The 18762-nt window shown below is 38.1% G+C and overlaps 1 protein-coding gene across 3 annotated transcripts in view; it reads left to right on the top strand.

The window, feature by feature from the left end:
• Positions 1-18762, top strand: part of LOC108697229 (kin of IRRE-like protein 3) — an 872472-nt gene that overhangs the window by 419280 nt on the left and 434430 nt on the right. The window lies entirely within an intron of this gene.

Here is an 18762-nt window from a genome sequence, read left to right on the forward strand (position 1 = left end):
GAATCAATGATTTTCTGCAATGTTCTGCAATGTGACTTAGTAAGATTTGACTGTATGCTCCTGTCATATATCCAGTGGGTGACAGTGCAATACTGTTGGTTCTATAAGAGATACTTGCACTCAGTTAAGTCATGTATGCAAGAATGTTCCATCATTTTCATTGCTATCCTAAAAATCCAAGCATCAGTAGTCCTACCTAGCCTAATCCAAATACCAGGACCAATGGTTTCCCTCTGGCTTGACATTCCTCTACTTTCCATTGTCAGATTGTCTGGAAAACAGAGGGACTTCAAGTCCTAGTATCCAACATTTAACATTGAATTGTTCCATTGGCTAAAGAGGTTTGCCCATTTCAATCTGTGGAATCGGGTAAGCCTGTGTCAATAAAATACAGTTTTATTTATTTGTGTTCAGATAGTGTTTATGCACCTTACTGACACTAAAAAGTTTCTTTTCAAAATATTAATCTACAAAATCTACAAAATGTTGATCATTTTTCGCTGATAGTTCTGCTTTTATACGTAATTGTCACTTGAAGTTTCTAAACCTGATTGTTTTGCCAACATCACTGTACCTTCTTAACCTGTCAATTAGAGTTTCTAATGCTAACTAACTACTGCTGCACAAATATGGCAGCCCCCTTATAGAGAAACAGGGTAGTAAGAAAGGTAATGTAAAAGCATCAGGCAAATACGTTTATGGCAAAATTATAAATAGCATTTAAAGACAATGTTAAGATATGTAATAAAAAAGGTTATTTTCTGGTCAGTATGTCAATATCTCTTACATCCAACTAAGTCCACCTGAATGATCCCATATATTTTATATGTTTTGAAGTGGTGGATCAACTTTGATGTAGATATTTATACTCCATGGGGCCAATTTACTGATTACTTATTTTAAAATGTGTCTTTACAAGTTCTAAAAACTTGAGTTTTATTAAGTGTAAAAGTCATAAAAAACTGTAAAAGTTGTCGGGGTCCTATATAAGTCAATGGAAGCTGTGCTGATCCTATTAGGCTGTTTTTAATCAATTCAGACTTTTAGGAGCAGATTTATCAAGGGTCGAATTTGAAGTGAAAAATACTTTGAAATTCGACCATCGAATAGAATCCTCCGACATTCAAATTCGATCCTACGATCGTACTCTGATTGTACTTTGAATCATACGATTCTAACCAGCACTTCAGTAGGTTTAAGTTGGCGAAGTATTGAAGTCGAAGTTTTTTTAAAGAGATAGTACTTCGATTATTGAATGGTTGAATAGTCGAACAATTTTTACTTCGAATGGTCGAAGTATCCAAAAAAATACTTTGAATTTAGAATTTTTTTACTTCGAAAATTCGACCCTTGATAAATCTGCCCCTTAGAGGATTTCAGAATTCTTTTCTCTAACGATTGTCCAAAAAACTTTTAGAGGTATTTGTATTATTTAGCGCATCATTCAGCACTTTTTAAATTTAATAACTTTCATGACATACGTGGTTTTAGAGAAAGTGAGTTTAGCCATGGGTCAAAAATCACTAAAATGAGTCTGTTGATAAATAGGCCTCAGATAAAGAATCATCAGCTGAGCAGAGCCAGAACTGATTTCACATATGTGTCCTACTTATTTATCACATCATGTTGCATAAAAAAAAAGAAAGCTGTATTCTATTTAGAACAATAGGTATATCCTCTGTTTAAAGGCAATATATCAATAGGGCAAATGAAGTATGTAGGCCATAGTTTACAAAAGTCTAGCACTGCAAATTAGTTGAGTTTTTTCCATCTGCGTGCAGATGGAATTTAGCAACAACATTTGCTTCTATGTGATTCCCTATTCCAGTTAACCAGTTTACTGTACCTGAAGAAAACTGAAAGGAAAATGTAACACAACTTGGGGTATGTAAGGGTAAAGGAAAAGTGAGATAAAGCACTTGGCACTTTTAATACTGAAAATTCTCACTACAGCATTTGCAGGTGAGAAAGCAACAGTACTACTACTGTCAAGTGTTTTTCCATGCAAGTGAGATAAGAGGCAGTAGTGGTGAATTTAAACTCCATATGCCATCTGTGCTAGAATTCACTTAAATATTTGTAAAATGCTGCCCTTAATGGATTCGGATTTCTATTCACTCAACTTAATTATAACAAATGTGTAGCCGTTGTTCACAGAGTTTAAGACTGGCTTCCTGGAGGACAGGAGCAGAGTTGGGAGCCAAGGGTAAGATTATTTTGGCATTAGGTCTCATGTACTGTATGCTCCTGGAACTCCAGTTTGGAGCTGAGTTGGTGAGATTGGTTTGGAATCTTTTTTAGCTATTCTTCAAATTTTTGGAACTACTGTATGCCTAAGTGACTGGAAATGCAAGATTTACATGTATGTGTAACCATGTTACCAGCCAAGGGAGCCCTAACCAAATGGCAACCCTCTAGGAGGCAGCTTGAATTAAAATCCTAAAACAACTGCATTTTATGGACAAAGTAAACAGGTTAATTGGATTCAGACAAGCACTTTTTTAGGGTTTAAGTTTTCAGCTCTATATTGTATTTGAAAACTGTGAGTATACATATTTGGATGGAGCCATTGATTGTTTAAGTTAGTAGAGAGATTTGTTTTACTGAAGCTAATAAGAATTTTTTGAGATTCTTTTAAACTGTAGACAGAATTAATGTATGTCAAGCGCCTCAGAGACAGAAAGATGTTATATGTGAACTAAAAACAGGGATAGTGTCTATGAGAAGGTTTATTAAAATATTTTCTTTATTGCAAATACAAGAAATAGCAGTAACAGTATCACCAACAAAGTTAGAAGATTGCTCAGTAAAACTGTGTGTGTTCAGAGTGACCAACTTTGTGTAAGTGGTGCATTTATGATTGATAATTCCATTAAAATTTGTAAAAAGCTTTGCATATCTGAGGGAATAAAAAGCACAAAACACATAAGGTTGGACATTTTACTTCAATCCCACTTATATGGTTGCTTTTATGCCTCAAATATCTCAAGAAGATTATAACTGCTTAAAAGTTATAACTTCAAATTTCGCACCTACTCATGAAAATAATTTCTGTTTTTTTTCTACACTTGTCTTGACTTTGCCATGTATCTCATACTGGCGCTATAATGATCAGCTGCCTCTAACCACCATTTATGTCTTTTTAATTTATTCATTTAAATGTCCTATTTAATCACCACCAACTGTGCCTTAATCTTAAGTGTGTCTTAATCTACTTCTACAAAGCATCTGTATATCTGTAAGTACTATTAAATAAAAGAAGGCAAAGAAAAAAATATTCAACTTTAAGTTGTTGCTAATAAGAGAAAAGCCTGAAAGAACCTTTCTTAGTGCTCAGTGCGTGGGATAAACATTTTTCAAACATTTTACTAGGCTCACTTCATTGTGAATTAATTATGGTTTGAGTAACACAAGGCAGGTAGATAGTGTTCATTTAGGTTTTATAAAATCTTTCATGAAAAACCTTGTGCAACAGACATGATGCTTCTAATGAGAAAATGAAAATTAAGTGAACGTTTCTAAAAGCTATGTTCATTCCAACAGCTGAACACTGATTATAAAATAGAAATCATAAAAGGAATGAATTGTATTTTTCCCATTGCCCATCAAGGTGCTGCATATCATCATTATTATTAATTTACAATGCGATTCTCCCTTCCCACTAAGCTGGCTATGATATATAATGTTCCTTATAAAGATGGGAATGGATAATGTTAATTTCACCCTACCACCCACACCTACAACCAACTCAAAACTCATTATTTTAGTAAAACAACTTCGATCAAACTTCCATTCACAATTTTGCCTTATTTATCAACAAAATAACTAGAAAAATTCAGTGCAGGACAAATTTTTTGGATTATTGTACGAAACCCAATGCAGATCACGATATCTTCCGATTGTAGGAGATCTGCCATTGTCTTCTACATGACCTCGGCAGGTTTGAGTGTTTTCAGATTCAGATTCTGATTTTTCGAGTATTGAAAAAGTTTTTTCAATGAAAAAAACTGTGTTTTCCCCTTTAAAACTCTGAACAGAAAAAATTGGACTTTAGTAAATAAATAATCCCCTTACATTGGTAAGAGCTGATTTTCATTGCAGATTATTTAAAATAAACCCTTTGGATACTCTCACATCTAAACTTAATTTGACAAAAAATCTTAAATTGTAATTCCAAATACAGAATTGTGAATTTCAAATGGCATCTAAATTACGTATCTTTGATCTGTATAAGAAGGGGCCCATTTACTAACAATAGTATTGCGTATTTTCCCATGGATCTTGAAAAAAGTGGTTTTCTTATATATACATATTGGTTTTGTTATATATACATGTGGTGACATCTATGTATATTAGGATTTTCAGACGTAGTTTCCTGATTATGTAAAATGGATGGTACAACTCCTAAGTAGAGATTTGATTGTAGTTTTATATTGTGCGCAATGCATTACATTTGCCTTGGGTGGAGAGTTTAAGTCAGGCATCCATAGACTGAAGTATCTTTATAAATTACTGATAATTACATGTATTACATACATTCTTCTATATGTGAGTACACCAATTATGTTTATCCTCACCTATATTTTTGTTCCTGTAAAACATCTAGCTCAATATGCTTTATTACTTCATAATTCTTATGGCTGCTGTTAAAGTTTTAAAATGAAAAAAAGCTAACCCAATAAACATTTTACAATTGCATCAAATATATTTTTATATAGATCACTTACTTGATCATCTCAGGAAAAACTTTTAAATTTTATTTTCCCAGAAGTTCTGAAAGACACAGGAGATATAGAGGTCTCACAAAGGTAAAAGGTATCGTTCAGACAAATTTGTGTGTCAGTGAATTTGCGTAGTTACGTCCGTTGCAGAAATTCGCCAGGCATAAGGGTGCGAAGTTACACTAGCGAATTTACGCCAGCGTCCGTTAGTGAATCTGTAAATTAACGAAAATGCGCTACGCTAGCGAATTAACGCCAGCGTTAGGCGCTTCGTCCTTTAGTGAATTTGCCCCCTTGAGTCATAATTAGACTAGTTTTAAACACAAAGCATAAAGACAGAGGGGAACTAATTCTTTTCACAGAGGCCCTGAAAAAGAGTGCCTTTATATATAAGACATGTACCAATGTGGGTAGGAATCAAAGATAGCAAGTCTTTTTGAAGCAGTTGGGATCTATGTCTATTCATGTATAACAATATATAATACTAATAATTATTGTTGTTGTTGTTGTTCAGGTTTTTGGGGCTCACAAAAGACCATGGCCCCTAGAATTCAGAAGAATGGGGGCTACTTTTAAATATGGAACATATATTTACAGTTGTAGTAAATATGATTTAAAATGCCTCTACGGAGATAATAAACTGTTTATTAATAATTTTAAATTCAAAAACAAGCAGGCAGAATTTTAGGGGGGCAGCATGCCACCCAGCTACACCTAAATTGGTTCAGAAGCACTGGGGATATGCAGGAGATACAATAGTTTATAAAATATCCTGTGCACCAATCCCCAGTACTCCGGACCTGATGCTGAAAATTTGCGCATGTGCACAAAGGAAGACAGGGTGATGAATGGCAGTATGTATGTAAATCCGGCTCTGAGCAGGTTCCAAATAAGAAATTCTTCCTTCCAATGTACAAGAGTACCCAACTGTGTAGGTTTTCAAGGAACCAAACCTGAATGTATGTCAATGACTTTTGCATAGCAGGATTCCTCATAATACTTCACTTAGGATCATGTATGTATGGAGAAATTAAATACCTGCACAGCTGGGTTCAGAGAGATAGTTTTTCAACTTCAGCCATTATGTTTAAGTCTGTTTATAGTCTAGAACTTATATAAACTTGTGCTAAGTTATTATATGCAATAGAAGATGTATTTGAGAGACTTTCACATACAAGTCCGTATTTCTACTTCAATGAACTCTAAATCTCTCTAGCAGGGTGTTCTTTGAGAATGTAAGAAATGCTGCCGAGTTTTGAAATACAGATAGATTCTGATACACTCATAGCAGGATATAAAGGTGTAGATCATTTTAAGGCTCTTCAGCTTGAAGCCATTGCAAGTTTCTGAGATTCATGGTCTGGGAGAAAAGCATATAATTTGATCTGAGGAATGAAAAACACATCCTGACCACCATTTGTCATAACCATCAAAGTCATACTTTATAGTTTTTCATATGTTTTTTTGGGGTAGTATTTTGACAGTTTAAGCCTACTATCACATAATTTTGAATTTATATTTTTCTACTTCTACCCATTTCACAAAGATTCATAACTCTTATTGTGAGCTCATCTTCTATGGTATTTTTTTATGGCAAAAGATAAAAAGATGATACTGGCCACTTTTTTTTCTTACATCAGATCAATATTGTTCAGTTCAAAAGTTTTTTTTTAAGTCTTGAATAATTAATTATGATACACCTGTGCCTGAATCCTATCCTATGGCTGAGTGGCATCTAAAAGCAAAATTTGGCTACAATATGAAAGGTAAGGGAGGCTCACCAGGTATCCCCAGGCTCCCCAGGTATCACAGGAGTTTTTCTTTATAAAGAATTCATGTACTTCTTAAAGTAACTCAGAATCATAGTTGTCAGGTTTGGGGGTACACAGTATGTATGCATACCTTTATTTGTAATGTACTTATTTTTGTATGGTTCATTTTTCACATATGTATGCAGCATTGTAGAGCATTATATTTGAAAGTATAGATCACATACAGTAGGGCGTCCTCGGCATGGACTCCCGATGCGCCACTCCTGTTCTCCCCTTGCCGGCACCATCTTGGGTCCCTAGGGCCCACGCGGCGCGCCTGCACGTCACTTAAAGGCGCAGACGCGCTGATGTGACTGCGCCAGCACACAATGGCGTGAAATTGCGCATGTTTTGGCGCGAATTGGGACCCTATTTAAGGCCCATTCAGACCTTTAGCCAGTGCCCGTTATAGGACTAGTTTTCCTGGTGCCTTGGAGCCTTTGTGCATCTGTTCCTGTTTGTTATTGATCTCCTGTTGTGACCTTGCCTGTTTTTGACCATCCTGATATCCGTACTCCGACCCAGCCTGTATTTTGACTACTCCTTCTGCCTGATCCTCTTCTGATTGATTACCCAGTTTGACCCTTTGCCTGCCTGACAATCCTAGTTATCTGCCTGCCTCGACCCAGCCTGCCTGACTACGATTCTGCCTAATCCTTTGGTACCGTGACCTTCGGCCCAAAAAGACTCTGCTAACTGCCGTGCCCCTTTGCCAGCTAGAACATCTCGCCTTGTACCTCTCGTTAAGTCCAGGTGGCACCCAAGTAAGCTGAGGGCTCCTCCCAAAGCCCAACGGTGGTCACACTACTGGTGAAGCCGAGCCGAGACCAGGGTACTTGGCACTTGTTCTGGTATTGGGTGCCGGCCGTGACATTCCTCAATAGGTTTCAATTTTATTTTACAGTATGATAGAGACAATTTAAAAAATTGACATACATATTTATGAACGTATAAAAAGTTTACCAACTATTTATTCATAAAATACCATGATTGGTGTAGGTACAGTATATCCAATTATTACTTGGGTGGTGCATAGTTTAGTTTATTGGGCCTGAACAATGTGTTTTTAAATACAGTGTTTTTAAATTATAGCGTATCACTATTAACAAAGAAAACCCACCAAAAAAAATTACACAAAAGTACATCATGTACTCTCTCAGCTAAACAATACAAACTATGAACTCACAGGAAATGGAAATGAAGGTTGAGCAGTGTTAAAATACAGTGCACTAATGAATTGAATGAAAAATGGAATGTGACATTTGCTTAACCTATAAAATCTCTCTGTGAAAGACATTATATATATATATTTAAACCAAGAAAAGTTGTGGAAACAGGCTTAACTACATCTCAGTGTATTAAAAAACAAAGCAATATCATGGGTTTATAAATAAAAATCACATTTGATCTGGGGGAAAATATTTTTATAGTGTAAATTATACAATCCTTCAAGATCTAATACTCTGGTGATTCAGTATTATCATAGTAAGGCCTTTGCTATAACAAATGTTTATGAAAACATCAAATGCTGCCTAGGAAATGTTGAAGCTAATATTGAATATATATCACCGTTATTATGGCCATGTCCACTGCACAAAGCTAATGCAAGATGGAAAAGAGTAAAATCTGAGTACTGGAGAAACCTACACATTTAAGCAGTTTTTCTGATAACGATAGTTGTACCCAGAGGAATTTGAAGTCTATACAGCTGTATTTTGGAATACAGATATTTAATTTTTTAAAGTCAGTGAAATGAACATATACGTCAGAAACTAAACTGAAATGGACAGGTACATTTTTTAGGACCTATACATATTACAGGTATAGGGTATACTATACAGAATACTTGGGATCTGGGGTTTTCTGGATAAGGGAGCTTTCCATATTTTTTATTAAAAATAATTTTAACATTAAGGGGCAGATTTATTAAGGGTCGAAGTGAATTCGAGGGAATTTTCGAAGTAAAAAAATTCAAAATTTGAAGTAATTTTTTGGATACTTTGACCATCGAATAGGATACTACGACTTCGAATTTGATTCAAAGTAAAATAGTTTGAACATTCGACTATTTGATAATCGAAGTACTGCCAAATTAAACCTGCCGAAGTGCTATGTTAGCCTATGGGGACCTTCTAGAGCATTTTTGGAAGTCGAAGTAAAATCATTCGATCGACCGCAGGTTACCCAAATTCGCTGAAAAAAACTTCGATATTCGATGGTCGAATTTCGAAGTATTTTTAACTTCGAAATTCGACCCTTGATAAATCTGCCCCTAAATATACCCAGAAACTGCTTTATTTATTACAGAGAATAACAATATTTTAAAAAAATATTATTTGGTTAAAGTGGACTCTATGGCATTCCTGTAATTTAGAGCTTTCTGGATAATGGATTTCTGGATAACGGATCTTGTACCTGTTGTACAGAAGCATCGAGAAGGCAAGTCATTTGCAAACATGAAACCCAAAATGTTTTTTAAGCATAGCAACAACACACAAATGGGTGTGTTTTGGATACTCAAAAGCAATTGTGCTTTATCTTGCTCAATCATTTAATTATCTACATAAAATACAAAAGTGAGAATATTCAGGATTGACATTGTAGTGGAACAGGATTCAGCTTGCTAACCTCTTGAGATGCTACAGGTTATGAAACAGCTGAGGCGAGGCTACAGGTGTCCCTTCCAATTGTCTAAGTGGAACGAGAATCACTGTTAATTGCTGCATTTCTTTGCTTCTAGCCCCCTAGGTAGTTATAACTAAATTGCTAAGCCAAATGTGCCAAAGCCCCAAAGAGTAAACAAGATTCAATAAAATTAAATGAATAAAGAGATCTATATACCACGCTTTCCTTAGACCAATATCACACTGATAACCATTCCTTGAATTATTTACTACATACACCCATACAACATATTCCAAAGCACAACCCGTTATTCCTAGACACGTATAAATCATGGCAATCTGTCAGGAAACGGCAGAACATATCACAATACATTTCTCCTTACATATCATGGATAGACAACAAAAACTTCATACCTGGTATACGAAACCCCATTCTACATCACTGGAGTGTCAGCGGCCTACACAACATACATGACGTACTAGACAATGATTACTCAGTACTCTCTTTAGACAAGATGACAGAAAAATTTCCGTTTACAAATACCCACATATACTTGGCTCTGCAAATTATTCACTTTGCGACAGCTATATTACAACTCCTAACGACTACAGACAAAAACAGCTTACTGAACCAACTATGGAAGCATAAAACCAAGCAACTTTCGACTTCACACATTTATCACACTATTAAACCATTATTGAACGTAGATGACATAGACAAACCTAACTTCAAATGGATTACGGAAATTCCTAACACCACAGAATTAGACATTCTGAGACAACATAGTAAAATTATGTCATCGCTTCCAGCGAGTAGGTATCAGGAGATGTCATTACAAATTCTCCATAACTCCTACCTTACTCCAGTTAGGAGATTTAGGATGGGTAACCTCTCCTTAGACGAATGCTTAAAATGCCACGCCCCTGCGGCGAACCTGATACATACCATATGGTCTTGTCCCTTACTGCAATCCTTCTGGAAAGAAGTCATCTCTTATGGTGCGCGGGTGACTGGGAAGCCTCTTCAAGCCCATATAGAATGGGCCCTATTCAGCAATTCCACTTCATTTACACAACTAACAAAAACTGAAAAGCACCTCATGGGTAGACTGGCTGCAGCAGCCAGGAAAACAATACTGCAACAATGGCTACACACTGATCCCCCCCCATTGGCATTAGTACAACAAAAATTGCATCACATATTCCATATGGACTGGTTGGAGACTGTAACCAGGAAAGAACATGATACACCGAAATTCTTCAACACCTGGTCTACCTATATATCACATCTCCCACAACGGATCAAATGCCTCACAATCTACACTTTTAGACATACGCCATGGTACGATATGGAAACTCTCAGAGGCAACCCTTTGCTCATGGAATCATCCCAATACTTGACAACATTGCAACAAGAATCTCTACAATCCGACGCTGCACCTCCCAGAAGTCATCAAACTAATAGATTGCTGACCTCTTATCTAACTCACCCCTCATAGGATCTACATCCCCCCCCATGCTTTTCATCGCAACTGAGCTGAATGTTTAAATTGTTATTGAAATGTTTATATTTGATATCATAATCACTATGATCTCTGCTTCATGAAAACATGTCAGAATGTATCTTGTGATTTTGCTTTATCATCTCAAATAAAAACAAGTTATAAAAAAAAAAATAAAAAAAAAAATAAATGAATAAGGTTATGCTACTGTACCAAGTATATTTTTTATATCTTGATATCCCCACTGCTAGATTGTTATTTTTGAATGTGTTTCTAGGTAATAACAAGTTACATATGGGAAGAAAATGACTCCCTCTTGCTGAAACTGACTTTTATAGTTGGGTCAATATGTTTCTACTACTGCTGTATGAATCGTCTCACGTTAAACAGTAAATCCACCTGAGACTCAGGATATTGGATTGATGTATCTCTGCTGCACAATAGTGGAGATATATTTTATTACACTATTAGTAAAAGTGATGTCTTCTCTAACCACTGCAAAAGTAACACCTGACTCATCTGTAACAGACAAAATGTACCCAACTCACAGCAACATGTAACATTGACGTAAACATGAGTGCATTTTTATTAATCCATGACCTATAAAACATTCCTCATGCAAAGCCAAGGTTTGTTCCTATTACAGTGGGTATGTAGCAAATTAACTTTTTATGGTTTGTTCCCAGGGAGTCTTCAAAAAGCACCAAATACCAAACTGCTAAAAAGGCTCCATTGCATTTATACCTCGATGACCGTTGCTACTATAGGATTTTTACATGTTTACAACATTCTTACATGGCATGGGTGTGATACAATTCCTTGCTAAATAGATGTAGTGATTTTATAGCTTTTCATATCTTTCTCATATTGGTTAAGGTTAAGTATCTGTGTTGTATGTATGTATTAGGGAACCCAGAACTGCAAATTAGTAGCAGTTCTTAGCAGGGAATACAAATTCTTTCTATTCATCAAAATTGTTGACTGAAGTGGCCATTGTGCGTTGCAACTCTTCTTGTGTTTGTATCATTTACATTTATGCTCATTACACATTGTTGGTATACAATTCTTGAGAATACAAAGATAAAAGTTATTTTTAATGCCAAGAGGCATTGCTGTATATTTTGGATGCAAATTCATGAAAGTACTTATTTGGTTTCAAATGTATTTATATAAATTGCAAATTCTATATAGCTCTCAATGGCTTAGAAGGAATGAATGCCTCATAGTATGATATCTGGGATCCTTCTTTGGACCATCTGTGTTCCTATTGCTAACTATGTCATGAGTACCGTGCTTTCCTATCTTTCAAACTTCTCAACAGTAAAGTTTCAAATAATTAACACCCTGTGTCTGCAGTGGTACCACACAACAACAAAACAGCAATCTGCTATATTTCCTATAAAAAGCTTAATGCTTCCTTCCTACATTTGTCAATGAAATTTGCAGGCATCAGTGACTGAACATTTGGGAGCTTAAAATTACTTCCATTCACACTTACAAAAGCAGTGGATATTACTATGGTAACTACTTGGTGCCAATGAAATAACAGATGGGAACACAGCAATGAAGACTGAAAAAATGCACAATAAAAGTACATTATGGAATACCCTGTTCACTTTTCTTTAAAGATAAGAAATCCTCTGCACTAACCCATAATAATATCCTGTATTTAGGACATAGAAATGATTATGTAATTAAGAGCATTACATTTGCAATAATCTATAGCAACCAATCAGTAGGCAGACTTTACTAGTCACCTGTTTAAAAGCAAATATCTTATTGGTTGCTATAGGTTACTGTTGCTGGGCAAACTTTGTGCCTTATATTACATATAGTTACATAGTAACATAGTTACACAGTTAAATCAAGTTGAAAAAAGACAAAGTCCATCAGGTTCAATGAAACCCAGCATCCATGCACACACACCCCTCCTTACCTTCAAATAAATGATAAATACCCATATCTACAGTATCCTAACTTTAGAGTTTAGTGTCACAATAGCCTGATATTATGTCTGTCCAAAAAATCCTCCAAGCCATTCTTAAAGGCATTAACAGAATCAGCATCACAACATCACCCGGCAGTGCATTCCACAACCTCACTGTCCTTACTGTGAAGAACCAACTAAGCTGCTTCAAATAAAAGTTATTTTCTTCTAGTCTAAAGGGGTGGCCTCTGGTGCGGTGATCCTTTCCATGGGTAAAAAGGTCCCCTGCTATTTGTCTATAATGTTCTCTAATATCCTTTAAAGTGTAATCATTTCCCCTCGCAAGCGCCTTTTTTTCCAGCGAAAACCAACCCAAACTTGACAGTCTACCTTCATAATTTAAGTCTTCCATCCCCCTAACCAGTTTAGTTGCACGTCTCTGCACTCTCTCCAGCACATATCCCTCTTAAGGACTGGAGTCCAAAACTGCACTGCATACTCCAGGTGTGGCCTTACCAAGGACCTATAAAGAGGCATAATTATGTTTTTATCCCTTGAGTTAATGTCCTTTTTATGCAAGACAGAACTTTATTTGCTTTAGTAGTAGCAAATAAAGTAAAGTGGCAGCATCCTGCATGGAACCTAAAATTCTGCATAATTTTGTATCATCAGCAAAAAAACAAAACAGTACTTTCAATGCCCACCTCCAGGCCATTAATAAAAAAGTTGAAAGCAAAAGACCTAGTACAAAGCCCTCCACTAACAACACTGGTCCAATTTACCATTAGTGATGGGCAAATAAATTCACCAGACGCAAATTTGCAACAATTTTCAACATTTTACCACTTGCAAATAAATTCAAAAAACTGCAGCGAAAATTCACCGGCATAAAAAAAATTTGAATGCGTGTCAGAATACTCTCGCAAATAAAAACTGTAGAGCGTCAAAATTATTCCGACGCCTATTGACATCTAATGCATTTAAATGAAATAGGCACATATCAAATTGTCGCTGGTGTCAAAATGTAATCGCAGAAAATCGCAAATTTGTCCATCACTATTTACTACCGCTCTTTGTAATCTATCTTTTAGCTTGTGTCACTGTATCGAATGCTTTAACAAAGTCTAAGTAAATCACATCCACTGCCATCCCAGAATCGAGGTCTCTGCTCACCTTCTCATAAAAAGAAATGAAGTTAGTCTGGCAAGATCTATTACACATAAAACCATGCTGGCACAAACTCATAGTGTTATGATTTGCAATGAAGTCAAGTATCTTATCCCTTAATATCTTTCAAAAAGCTTTCGCACCACTGACGTCAGAATAATTGGTTGAGAACGGGATCCCTTTTTGAATAGCGGCACCATATTAGCAATTCACCAGTCTCTCTGCACCTTAATGTATCCTGGAAAATTAAGTAACGAGGTTTGGCAATCACAAAAGCTAAGCTGGCTAAGAACCCTGGGATGAATACCATCTGGCCCCTGACCTTTGTTTATCTTAACATGTTCTAGTTTCTTTTGAATTTCCTCATGTGGGAACGATGCATCATTAGTTGTATTACTAGAATTAAGATTATTAAGAAGGAAACCTTCATTAACTGGTTCCCCATTTGTGTAGACAGACGAAAAATAAGAGTTCAGAATCTCAGCTTTTTTTGTTCTTATCAACCAGCTGACACCCCCCCCCCGATATTAAGGGTCCCACCCCTTCCTGCTTAATTTTTTTTACTATTTGTGTATTTAAAAAATAATTTAGGATTCTTTTTTTTTTTTTTACTTCTTGTTGCAATAACCTTTTCCATATCGATTTAAGCTTGCCTGATTTTTTTGCGTGATCCTCCAAGCTAACTTGAAAGCCTTAGAAGCACATCTTTTTGCAACAACGTTCCTTGCTTACAAAGGGAATATACTGACGTGTATATCTATTAAGCAGCATTTTAAAGACTTCCCATTTTTGTTCTGTGTTTAACCCTGTGAAAAGCATTTCCCACTTAATATATGTTGCAGAGTTGCGCTTATACTGTCAAAGTTTGCATGTCTGAAATTTTGTGTTTTAGTTACTCCCTTAAAGGAAAACTATACCCCCCAAACAATGTAGGACTCTATTAGAAGATACTGAGTAGGGGGGCGCTAGTGCGCAGCATCTAAGATGGCCGCTCCATAGACGAGCTCCGCACCAGCCAGGCACCGAACTAACGGAAACTCTCTTTTTCCGCAGCCTACAATAACATCACCGGGCAGACCCTTCCTCCGGATACCCCAGGATCAGAAGCAGCACATTCCTGGCGGTCTGGCAGCATTTTCTTCGCACTAACCGTTAAGTGCGCCACGCGTCCGCACAGGCCCGGCGGCCATCTTGCGCACCACAGCTAACACACAACAGACATGGAGACTCCGACCCGACAGTCTGGAAACCCTGGGCTAATTTACAGCACCGGAACGCCTACTATAAGCAGGGGAGAACCCGACATTGCTTTTCAACCACAGGCGCACATAACAGGACTGACTCTGGGGATACAGACCCGCCCGGTTGCCGGGCTGAGGTAAAACTTTCTGGTTATATTTTATTACACCAAGTCCATCCAGAGCCAGTGAGCAGGCCATTTGAGACCGATATCAGGGCCTCACTCTAGTTAACAAACACTCCGGACGGCTACATTCTATAGACCCAGTGCCAGGCTGCCTCGATTTTGGGCCCCCTACTTAACCATTATATTGCCAATGACCGCAACACAGCGCATATTGGCAATACAGCCTACTTGCATGATTCTTCAGACAGCAATGCAGGAACACGGTGGAACAGTTTAGGCCAAGTTTTGAACTCCCAAACACTGCCACTCTAGCCTAAATCACGAGGGCAACCACAGTTTTGGGCCTATATCAAGAGAGGTTCTCTTTTGGACCGTCATACCACCATATCACCGTACCCTGAGCTCATACCATACCCAGAGTACATACTGCCACTGATCTTACTGGTAGATGCTCATAGCCACGACGCCGGCTACTCAGCTACCACCCAGATGGGAAAGCTAAATAGACCACAAAGGAGCCAGCGCACCAAGCCCTCCAAACAACCAACACAGTTAGACTCGTATCTTTCAAGACACAATTCCCAACTGGCAGCTACATCAGACATGGCCTCAGATGCTGACTCCATACAGGACCCCAGGAAGGCCTCCCCTCCGTCCTCCTCCTCTACACGAGCTCATAAAGATCAAGACTTGCTGCACAAATTTCAAACTATGCTCCGTTCGGAGCTACAGGCTACCACAGACAAAATAATGAAGTCACTCACTAGAGAAATCAAGGAGCTTGGCCAACGCACAGATACCCATGAAAATAAAATGGACGACACTATCACCGTCCTGGATGGCCACGAATCTGATATCAATAACCTCAACAGACAAGTAATTGATCTTAAAGAAAAACTGGAAGACCTTGAGAATAGGTCCAGGAGATCTAACTTGAGGATTAGAGGCCTCCCGGAATCCTATAAAAATCTAGAAGAGGAGATTACGGACTTTCTCCACTCACTGGCGCCAGATGTCCCGGTCCCCAGACTAGAGATGGACAGAATACACCGTTCCTTGGGTAAACCTCTACAGTCCGGTTTCCCTAGGGACATCATTGCAAAGTTTCATTACTATCAAACCAAGGAAACACTTTTAAGAGCCTCCCGAGAGACAGGTCAACTACACTACCAGGGTCACAAATTACAAATCTTTGCAGATCTAGCTCCTCAAACAATCCAGAGACGACGAGCCATGAAACCGGTTTTAACCATACTACAACAAGCCGACATCCGATATAGATGGGGCTATCCTTTCCGCCTCTTATTCACCTACAAAGGCAAACAATATTCTCCATCCACCAACGACGAGGCACAAGACATCCTTCAGAAACTACGTCTCGCACCAAGGGACCAACCATCTCCTATTCCTTCCCAAAGTGCGTCAGCTTCACCAACTCTAACCCCGCTGTGGAACAGACAGAAGACTCCAAATACACCGTCCAGACCGGACTGCCCACCCAGACCAGATTGATACCTGGACAGTACCTCACCGGTCGAGATCTGAACATGGAACTCCCTGGTTATTTTATTTTTTTCAGCTTACTGATACTTACCTTTAGCAACCACGGGTGCCTGGTTGCGCTTGAGCTACCCCCCACTTTGGCCTCCTACCCCCTTTTGGGATAACACCGTACCAGCAGTCCAGCAGGTTATTTGAGTTTTCCTGCCCTGCTGGAGGAGACCACTTTGATCCCACCTTTATATACAATGTTATTGTTACCCATGTTGTGTTTATTTTCTTGTATTCTAGATGTTTACCTTTGCTCTACCTTTTCTTTTACGATGACATATTCAGGCGACTTTCAGCGGGAGGCTTTTCCCCCATTGGCTCTACGGTTCAGGCAAATCGGAAATTTTTGGAATGTTGGTCAGACAGTGAGTATTTCATACAATCGCTTATTTCATGCTTCCACATGGCTACTCATCTGAAAATCGTCTCACATAATGCACAAGGCCTTAACTCGCCCCACAAGCGATCTAAAGCCTTTACATTTTACAAATCTGCACATGCTGACGTTGTTTGTATACAGGAATCTCATTTTTCCAACTCTTCCGCCCCTAAATATCTTTCACGTCACTTCCCGACCTTCTACCATAGCTCAGGCCCGGATAAGACTAAGGGAGTCTTAATAGCTATACGGAAAAATTTACCACTAACAATTACCCAACAAATACATGATGACCAAGGTCGTTTTATTATCTTGACAGGGGAGATATTTGACAGCCCAATAACTCTGGTCTCCTACTACACCCCAAACACTCATCAGGAAGCCTTTCTAGACCACTTACTCCGTAAACTCACGAACCATTACTCAGGCCCCATCATCATGGCAGGAGACACAAATGTCCCCTTCGACTCATACTGGGATAAATCACACCCTACAACAAACCCCTCGACCTCCTATTCCTCCGCTCGGATAAAATCATTGTTTAACCGTATGACTTTAATTGATACCTGGAGGGAACTTCACCCGCACACTAAGGATTTCACCTTCTATTCCAACCCACACTGTACATATTCTAGGATAGACCACATATTCGTTTCTCAAACATTAATTCCTAACGCATGTCAGGCTCGAATTCTGACTACCCCCTGGTCTGACCATTCACCCACCACTCTTACACTGACGAGCCTGTGGCAGAGACCAACCAAATTCAATTGGAGACTTAACGACTCCCTACTGAAAAATACTACAACATTCACGCCAATTAAGCAATCTGTCGAAAATTATTTTAAGGAAAACCTCACCTCAGTCTCCTCTCCTATCACCTTATGGGAAGCCCACAAGGCAGTTATCAGGGGCGAGATAATTAAATTAGCTTCCGTCACGAAAAAGCAAACCCAACGGAAAATCACAGAGTTAGAACTAAAATTACAGCAATTAGTCCAACAAGATCAATCCTCTCCATCACACACCCTTAAAGCATCTATACGTCAAGCTCGGACTGACCTAGATGTTTTTTTATCCCATATTACAGAAAAACAACTACAATGGACCAGACAAAGGTACTATGCCCATAGTAATAAGATTGGGACGATGTTGGCCAGGAAACTTAATCAACCCACTATCCACAAATCGCCGCCCACCACGATACGCACTAAAACAGGAACTTTAACTAGTAATCCCCATAAAATATTGCAGGAATTCTCCGCCTGCTATTCTAAGATATATGCAAAACCGGAAACCTTCCCATCCGCATTAGCTAATAGGCTCATTACTTCTCTACAACTTCCCAAATTAACAACAACATAATCTGACCATATTGATTCACCCATCACGAATGAGGAGGTTTCAAAAGCCATCAAAAATTTAAAGATAGCTAAATCCCCCGGACCAGATGGCTTCACTGGCCTATACTACAAGAAACTGACAACCTTACTAAGCCCACACCTCACCAAAATGTTCAATTCGATCAGATCAGGGGAATCCTGTAACGAAGAGTCGCTAAAAGCTCAGCTATCATTTATCCCAAAACCAAGAAAGGACCATTTAGATTGCTCAAATTACCGACCCATTTCGGTTATGAATATTGACATCAAACTCCTTACAAAAATTCTAGCGGACAGACTTAACAGACTCCTCCCTGATCTGATCGAACAAG

This window comes from Xenopus laevis, chromosome 7S (assembly GCF_017654675.1).
Source record: "Xenopus laevis strain J_2021 chromosome 7S, Xenopus_laevis_v10.1, whole genome shotgun sequence".
NCBI classification, from domain to species: domain Eukaryota; kingdom Metazoa; phylum Chordata; class Amphibia; order Anura; family Pipidae; genus Xenopus; species Xenopus laevis.